This window comes from Berghia stephanieae, chromosome 12, assembly GCF_034508935.2.
Source record: "Berghia stephanieae isolate SIO BIC M18660-M18661 chromosome 12, UCSD_Bste_1.3, whole genome shotgun sequence".
NCBI lineage: Eukaryota > Metazoa > Mollusca > Gastropoda > Nudibranchia > Aeolidiidae > Berghia > Berghia stephanieae.
Genome location: NC_088371.1, coordinates 11131527 through 11139423, shown reverse-complemented (window position 1 = coordinate 11139423; position 7897 = coordinate 11131527). Strand labels below are relative to the sequence as shown.

Sequence of the window (7897 nt, the reverse complement as noted above, 5' to 3'; positions counted from 1 at the left end):
GCCTCTTCTCCACCTGTCACCACAACATATTGAACCGACACATCGCTACTGTCGTACTCCGAAAAAACACATTTTATTTTACAAATTTTGGCCCAGAAAACTCGGCCTGCAAATGATTATATCTCTCCAATAATAAAAGGACCCTCCTCTTGTTAAAAAACTCTCTCAATCCCGAGACAAAACGACCTTTCTCACTTCAGCCATCAAACCTTTACATCACATTATATTGATAGATACCCCCCCCCCCCAACCCCAACCCCCCCCCCTCCCAAAAAAAAAAAAAAACCCAAACAAAACAAACAAGCAGAACAAAACAAAAAAAAAACGATTAGACCCCCCCCCCCCAAAAAAAAAACAAAAAAAAAACAAAAAAAAAAACAAAACAACAAAAACAAAAAGAAGAAAAAAAACACAAAACAAAACAACATGAGCTTTTATATAGAGCAATATCCACTAAACGTTGTCAAACCGCTTTACAAAGGGTCCCTGACCAACAGCAATAATACATAACGCGGAGAACGAGACATAATAATGCCTGTTAGGGGATCTTACCATTTTTCTCCGACAGGGACAACGCTGTTAACGGCCAAGTACACTCATTTGACACCTTAGTGCGGTGAGAGAATGTGAGTCAAGAGTCTTTTCCAAGGGCTCAACTATGCGCCGAGCCAGGCTCGATTCCAGGGCCTTCCGATTCGAAAGCGAGTGTCATACCACAAGACCACGACATAGTCACATAAAGACGACCCCCACATCTAAAATAGATAAATAAATAAATAGATAGATAAATAAATAAATAAAAAAATACTGAATTATATTTATTTTAAAGAATAAGACTGGGACTGAGGAGACGAGTCCGAGCTGAGAATGTTTGACAGAATAGAAAAGAAAGAAAAAAAGAAAAGTAGTCGTTCAGAGCCAAGGGAAGAGCACATGGAGCCGAAGTTAATCCGTCGCCATCGTAAAGTTATAGAAAGAATGCGCTTGGCCAAGGAGTTCACAACATTGCCATCCGGAAGTATAACGGACCAACACACAAACTCTGTGTAACCATGAATTTTTATAGTCTGGTTAATACAGTTTAGTGAGAACAACTCACAAACGCGGATGGCAAAAACAATAACAAAGGCCTGAGTGACGTCATCTTCGAACTATCTATAGCCTGACACTGACCAAAAAAATGACGTCAAAATGCCAGTCTTTTGCCACAAAAGAAAACAAATCGTGAGTTGAATTCAATAGTTCAACCAATGGAATCGCTTGTTTTCTTGAACTCTACTAACGACAACTCACTAGACGCTAGTGTCGAGCGGAAGTCTCGATGATACCTCAAGTCATCGGCCACCAACACTCAAAACTTCCCGATATCGATGACCAAGGAAAAGTCGGGAATTCCCGAGAAGTAGCACTTCAACTGAGCTTTGGATGGCTTTTATGTATTAAAACTTAAAATACATTAAATAAATTCACTTTGTATAATAATAAAACATTGATACCTATAACCATTTTGATCTATTTACGACGTTTGTGTTTTGTTAGCTGTTTAAAATATGATATAACGTCAATACCCAATACCAATGTCTAGGTATTGAATGAAAGCACCGATGACTAGAGCGATGCTCGAGACTTTTTTGAGTCTCGAGATTCAAAAAAGCATCGAGACGCAAAAAAGTCTCGAGCTTCGCTGAAATCATCGCCGACGAGAGAGGGGTGAACAATGCAGATAGTACACATTGTTAGTAACGCGTGCGTCGCTCGCGCAGTATAGTCTCGAGACTCGGGACTCAGGACTCAATACGAGAAGCATCGATGACCGAGATTCTCGAGACGAGAAAAGCATCGAGAACTAAGTCGAGGTCGGTACCTTCTCAATACTCGATGACCTGACTTCTCAAAACCTAAAGCATCGGTGACCTTTTGGTGACTCGGATGCCCTCCCCTACTAGACGCTTTCTTCTTCTAGGTTCCATGCCTGGTCCAGGCTTCGGATACTGCATGAATTATCTCTCTCCATTCCTCCCTGTCTCTTGCCTTTTCAAACAGCTCTTGGATTGTTAGGCTGGTGAAGCCCTTCAGTTGGTCTATGAGTGTTTTTCTTTGTCTCCCCCGGGCGCGTTTACCAGGTATTTTTCCACAACTTGCCAGGTATTCATTCTTATCTTTCCTTACTATGTGTCCGAAAAACGATAGTTGTCGATCCACTATTAAGGGCATTAGTTTCCTTTGTTGGTATGTTTGTTTTAGCACTTCTTCGTTCGTTTTGTGTGCAGTATACGATATTCTCTGCATCCTTCTCAAGCACCACATTTCAAAAGCTTCAATGTTCTTTTGTGTTTCTGCATTTGTAGTCCAGCTTTCGCGTCCGTATAACAAGATTGGCCACACGTAGCACTTCAAGACTCGGAATCTAATCCCGAACGACATCTGTTTGTTTTTCAAAATGTTTCCCAGGTCCATGAAGGCCTGTTTGGCTTGAGTTATTCTTGCTCGTATGTCTCGGTTACATCTTCCATCTGTTGTCACTATTGAACCTAGGTATTTAAAACTTTCTACGTTGGTAAGTTGCTCGCCGTGAATCGTTATATTGCAGGTGTTGTTGTTTTCGGGGTTTTTCTGTATTACCATGCATTCCGTTTTGGTGATATTCACTTCCATTCCCTTGGCTTCACTATCTACTACCACTTTGTCAACAATCTTTTGAAGTTGGATTTCTGATGTTGCAATGAGTACCGTATCGTCTGCGTATCTTATATTATTTATGTTGTGACCTCCCACTTTTATTCCCTCCATATTATTTATGCCCCTCATGATTGTTTCTTGGTATAGATTAAACAGATCTGGTGAGGCAACACACCCTTGACGGACTCCTTTCTTAATAGGAATGGAATTTCCTGTAGAGTTTCCGATTTTGATAGATGCCTGCTGGGTGTAGTATAATGTTTGCATGAGTCTGAGGTCTTTCTCATCAGCGCCAATGGAGTGCAGTTGTTTTAGTATTTATTCGTGGCGTACTCTATCAAAAGCTTTTTTGTAGTCGACAAAACAGAGGTATAGTGGGGTCTGAACCTGTATAGCTCTTTCACTTAAAACACGGAGGAGGTATATTGCGTTCCTTGTCCCTCTGTCAGGTTGGAATCCATATTGTTCTTCTGCGATTTCGGGGTTAATCTTATTCCTTAGCCTGTTGATAATTATACGCAACAGTATTTTGTTGATGTGGCTTATTAAACTTATAGTTCTAAAATTTTCGCATCTGACTGCACCTGCTTTCTTTGGTATTGCTATGAAAATAGAGTTACAGAGATCTTCTGGAATTTTCCCAGTATTGTATATATTGTTGAATAATATGTGAAGTTCATCAATTGCTAGATCTCCTAGGCTTTTTAATACCTCTACAGATATTTCATCAGGGCCTGTTGCTTTACCATCCCTCATTCGTTCCATGGCATGTTCAATTTCACTTTTGGTGATGTTTGGTCCGCTTAATGGTTCTTTGAATTTCAGTGGTGGTTCATTTCTATTTGGATCATTGTACAGTTCGCCTATGTATTCTACCCATCGGCTTTCTATATGTTGTTCTTCAAATAGCAGTTCCCCTTGTTTGTTTTGGATACAACTTCCTGCTGCTTTGCTTTTCCTTTTCCCTGATAGTTCTTTTATTCTTTGGTGAGCTTGTTGGGGGTTGGGTTTGTATTCTCTTTCGATTTCGCAGCATTTCCAGTCTAGATAGTTCTCGTGTGCCTCGATGCATTTGGATTTAATGTGGTTGTTCAATGTTTGGTATTCTGCAGACCCTCTGTTGCATTTTCGTCTTTCTTCAAATAGGTTTAGAATTTCATTTGTCATCCATTCCTTTTTGCTGTTTATTTGAGCTATTGGTAAATGCTTTTCTGCAGTTGCTTTGACACACTTTTGGAATATATCAAATTGTTTTTCACATTTTTCATTATCAGGTTCACTTTGGCTTTGTATCATGAGTGCATTTTCAAATTCTTCTCTCATTTTTGTTTGTATGCCATTGTCTTTGCATAACCTGTAATCCCTCTTTATTCTACCAGCTGTTCTCTGAATAGCTTTAAACTTTATCCTTATTGTACAAACAACTGGGACATGGTCACTGTCTACATCGGCGCCTGGGTAGGTTTTGCAATTTAATATGCCATTTCTGAATCTTGATGATACTGCTATAAAGTCTATCTGGTTCCTTGCTCTGTCCCCTGGTGATTGCCATGTCCAGGTTCTTCTTGGGTGTTGTTGAAACCAGGTGTTTGAAATCATTAATTTATTTGTTCTACACCAATCTGCCCAGATGTTTCCTCGTTCATTTCTGTCTCCGAGTCCATGTGGTCCGATTATGTCACCATCTCTGCCTCTGCCAATCTTAGCATTTAGGTCCCCCATTACCATAAGGACTTCTTGTGATTTACACATTCGTTTTGCTTTGTCTAGTGAATGGTAAAACTCTGTCATATCTGCATCTGTCGCCTCTTCTGTTGGTGCATAAACTTGAATAATATTGGTGTCAACTACAGGTCCTCTTAGCTTAACCAGCAAAACTCTGTCTGAGATTGCTACGTGCCCTTTGTAAAATTTGGTTGATTTTTGGTCTAAGATCATCCCTACTCCTTTTTGGAAAGAGGTTCCACCACTCCATATGATCTTATATGTCATGTTGTTTTCTTGTTTTGACATGGTTCCCTGCTCTTTCCATCTCATCTCTGCCAGGCCAAGAATATTTATTTGGAGCCGTTTCATTTCTTTCAGAATGTTGTTTAGTTTTCCTTTTTGGGCACAGGTCCTGACATTCCATGTCCCAATTTTGGTTTTGTCACATTTGTTAAATTTATTTCGCCTAGTAACTGGCTGACGGTTCGGTGTGACCTGACGAACATCACGCTCCCAACCGAGCGAGGCAGCAGTCTTCCGTGAAAACATGCTCCCCTTTACGCTGTCACCGTTTAACTTTTTGGACTTATTCATGCAGTTAACTCGGCAAAGTTACAAGAATGGTTTGCCATTGCCTATTCTTGTCGCCCTCTGCAGTTGGCCAGCTTGACCTGTTACCGTTCGACACCACGAGGAGGTTGCAGTAGGGCTTGATGATGATCTATCTTTGCAGACTTGGCATCATCCATTTGTCGAACACTAGACGCTACACAAACCTAAAAAATGACGTCAAACTGCCGGTCCATTCGGGTTTCAGTGTCAGAAGTTATGACCTGACACTGACCAAAAAATGACGTCAAAATGCCAGTCTTTGGCAACTAAAGAAAACAAATCGTGAGTTGAATTCAATAGTTGAACCAATGAAGCGACTAGTTTCCGTGAGCTCTACTAACGACAACTCACTAGGCGGTGCAAAAACCAACCAATGACGTCAAACTGCCAGTCCTTTTGGATTTCAGTGTCAGTGTCGTTAACATAACAATGGCTACGCTAGAACCCTCTTGGACTGGCAGTTTGACATTTTTTAGGTTTGTGTAGCGTCAAGTGAGTTGTTGTTATAGAGCTCAAGGAAACAAGTTATTCCATTGGTTGAACTATTGAATACAACTCACGATTGGTTTTCTTTTGTGGCCAATGACTGGCATTTTGACGTCATTTTTTGGTCAGTGTCAGGCTATAACTTTACGATGGCTACGCGCATACTCATAGAATTTAGTCTACTTATAAAATTTGAGTTAAGTTTATTAAGGGGGGGGGGGGGGGGGGGGGGGGCTGTGTTTTATCCGACATGCACATATTTGATAAGTAGCCTACATATCGATTTTCTGCAAGCCTGGGCTTGGTTTAACCTTGTTGTAATGGACAAAATTTTACGTTGATTTGAGAGTAGGCTACCTATTTCCATTACAACAATGAGCCCATAACAATTTGGGTTATCAGACCTGCAAAGAAGAACGCTTATACTTCAAACATTTTAAACTTCTTAATTCTAATTATTTTGCCAATAAACCTAAATTTTCCAATTCTAATTATTTTGTCTATAAACTTAAATTTCTTAATTATAACCATTTTGCCAACAAAACAAATAAATAAAAAAAAAAAACAAAACCCAAAAATAACCAAAAAAAAAAAAAAAAAAAACAAACAAAAAACAAACAAAAAAACAAAAACAAAAGAAACCCCCCCCCCCCAAAAAGAAACAAACAAACAAATCCCCAATTCCCCCCCCCCCCCAAGAAAAAAACAATTAAAAAATAAACAAAACAACCCCCCCCCAAAAAAAAACAAAAAAAACAAAACAAAAACAAACCAAAAAAAAAACAACAAAAAAAAAAACAACAAAACAAAAAACAAAAACAAAAAAAAACAAACAAAAAAAAAAACAAAAAACAAAAAAAAAAAAAAAAAAAAAAAAAAAAAAAAAAAAAACAAGAAAAAGACAACAAAATAGAACTTCAATTTCTCAATTTTATTAATCTTACCGATAAACTTAAGTTTCTTAATACTACTCATCATTTCGCCAATGACTTGAATTGTCTAAAATTTAATTATTTGGCCATAAAGCTTACATTTCTAAATTCTGCTGATTTTGTCAATAATCTTAATATTCTTTTCCTAGTTCTATCCGACATAGTACCAGAGTGGCGCATCGGGTACATAATGATACATATAATGATGAAGGAGAAAACTGTTTGAACGCCCCCATCCACTTCTCTGCCGTATTCTGGAGAAAAAAAAAATCCATATTTGAAAATTTGGCCAGAAAACTCATCCTTAGAATATCGATCGATTTAAATGACCCTCATCTTGGCAAAAACTCTCAAACCTGGGACCTCCCGCAAACAATCTCACTATAGGCACTAGTATTATAATACTTTCCCTAAATATATATAGAAGGAATATCAATGGCTAAGTGTGAGTACCCATCACATGTACTAAAAAAATATGATGCTGACATTGTCCTCCTCCAGGAAACTCATCTCGATGACTGAGAGAAAAAAAAACAAATTTGAGCTTTTATATAGCGCGATATCCACTAAACGTGCTCAAAGCGCTTTACAAGGGGTCCCTAGACAACAGCAACACTTAACATGTAGAACGGAACATGACGCCTGTTAGGCGATATTGCAATTTTTTTCGGACAAAGACAACGCTGTTAACGGCCAGATACTCATTTTACACCTGAATAAAGAGCATTTTCCAAGGACTCATCTATGCGCCGAGCGAGGCTCGAACGAAGGACCTTTTAATCCGAAAGCGAGTGTCATACCACTAGACCACATAGCCGCACTGCCCCTCCCTCAAGATACACCATTCAGGGGTATCACGTAATAAACAAACAGCATAGGCAATACGGCATTATCACTTATGCCAGAGAAGCAGCCCAAGTCACTGACCTGGGAGGAAGCACAGAAATCAACGGCACACAAAGAATCACTATTAAATTAATTGGTGACACTGAAATCACCCATGTATACAAACCACCAAATCTTAACTGGGCCTCTTACCCTAAAGACCAAGTAAATCGCCCATCCATAATCATGGAAAACTTTGTGTAACGAAATGCTTCCGTGTAGGCGTCAGTTTACGACAGGATGTACGTCGTCGTAGTATTAGTTGTTGTTGTTATTGTAATCCCTCCGGAACAACCCTTCTTTTGTTGATACAGGTCGTATCAGATCATGCACCTATGGCCCGGAAGTTTGAATTAAACTACGTAGTGTGGGTGTTATTGTGAGAAAGGCATCAATCTTGTTTTCTCCGTAAACTTATAAGCAAAGTAGGATCCCTGTATTCTACGGGAGTGACTTTGTTATGGTATGGCTTGATTGATATCTCGTAACTATGGGGCTGACGAATTTATTTATCCTTGATATGAGGATGTCCGGTATCAGGATGGGTTGTTGTTGTCCATGATTATGGAATCTGGGGAGTTTTAAGGAATTTCAGA

The 7897-nt window shown here is 39.2% G+C and overlaps 1 protein-coding gene across 2 annotated transcripts in view; it reads left to right on the top strand.

Moving 5' to 3' along the window:
* LOC144957827 (uncharacterized) overlaps positions 1 to 7897 on the top strand; it is a 92662-nt gene that overhangs the window by 50939 nt on the left and 33826 nt on the right. The gene's annotated exons all lie outside the window — the stretch shown is intronic.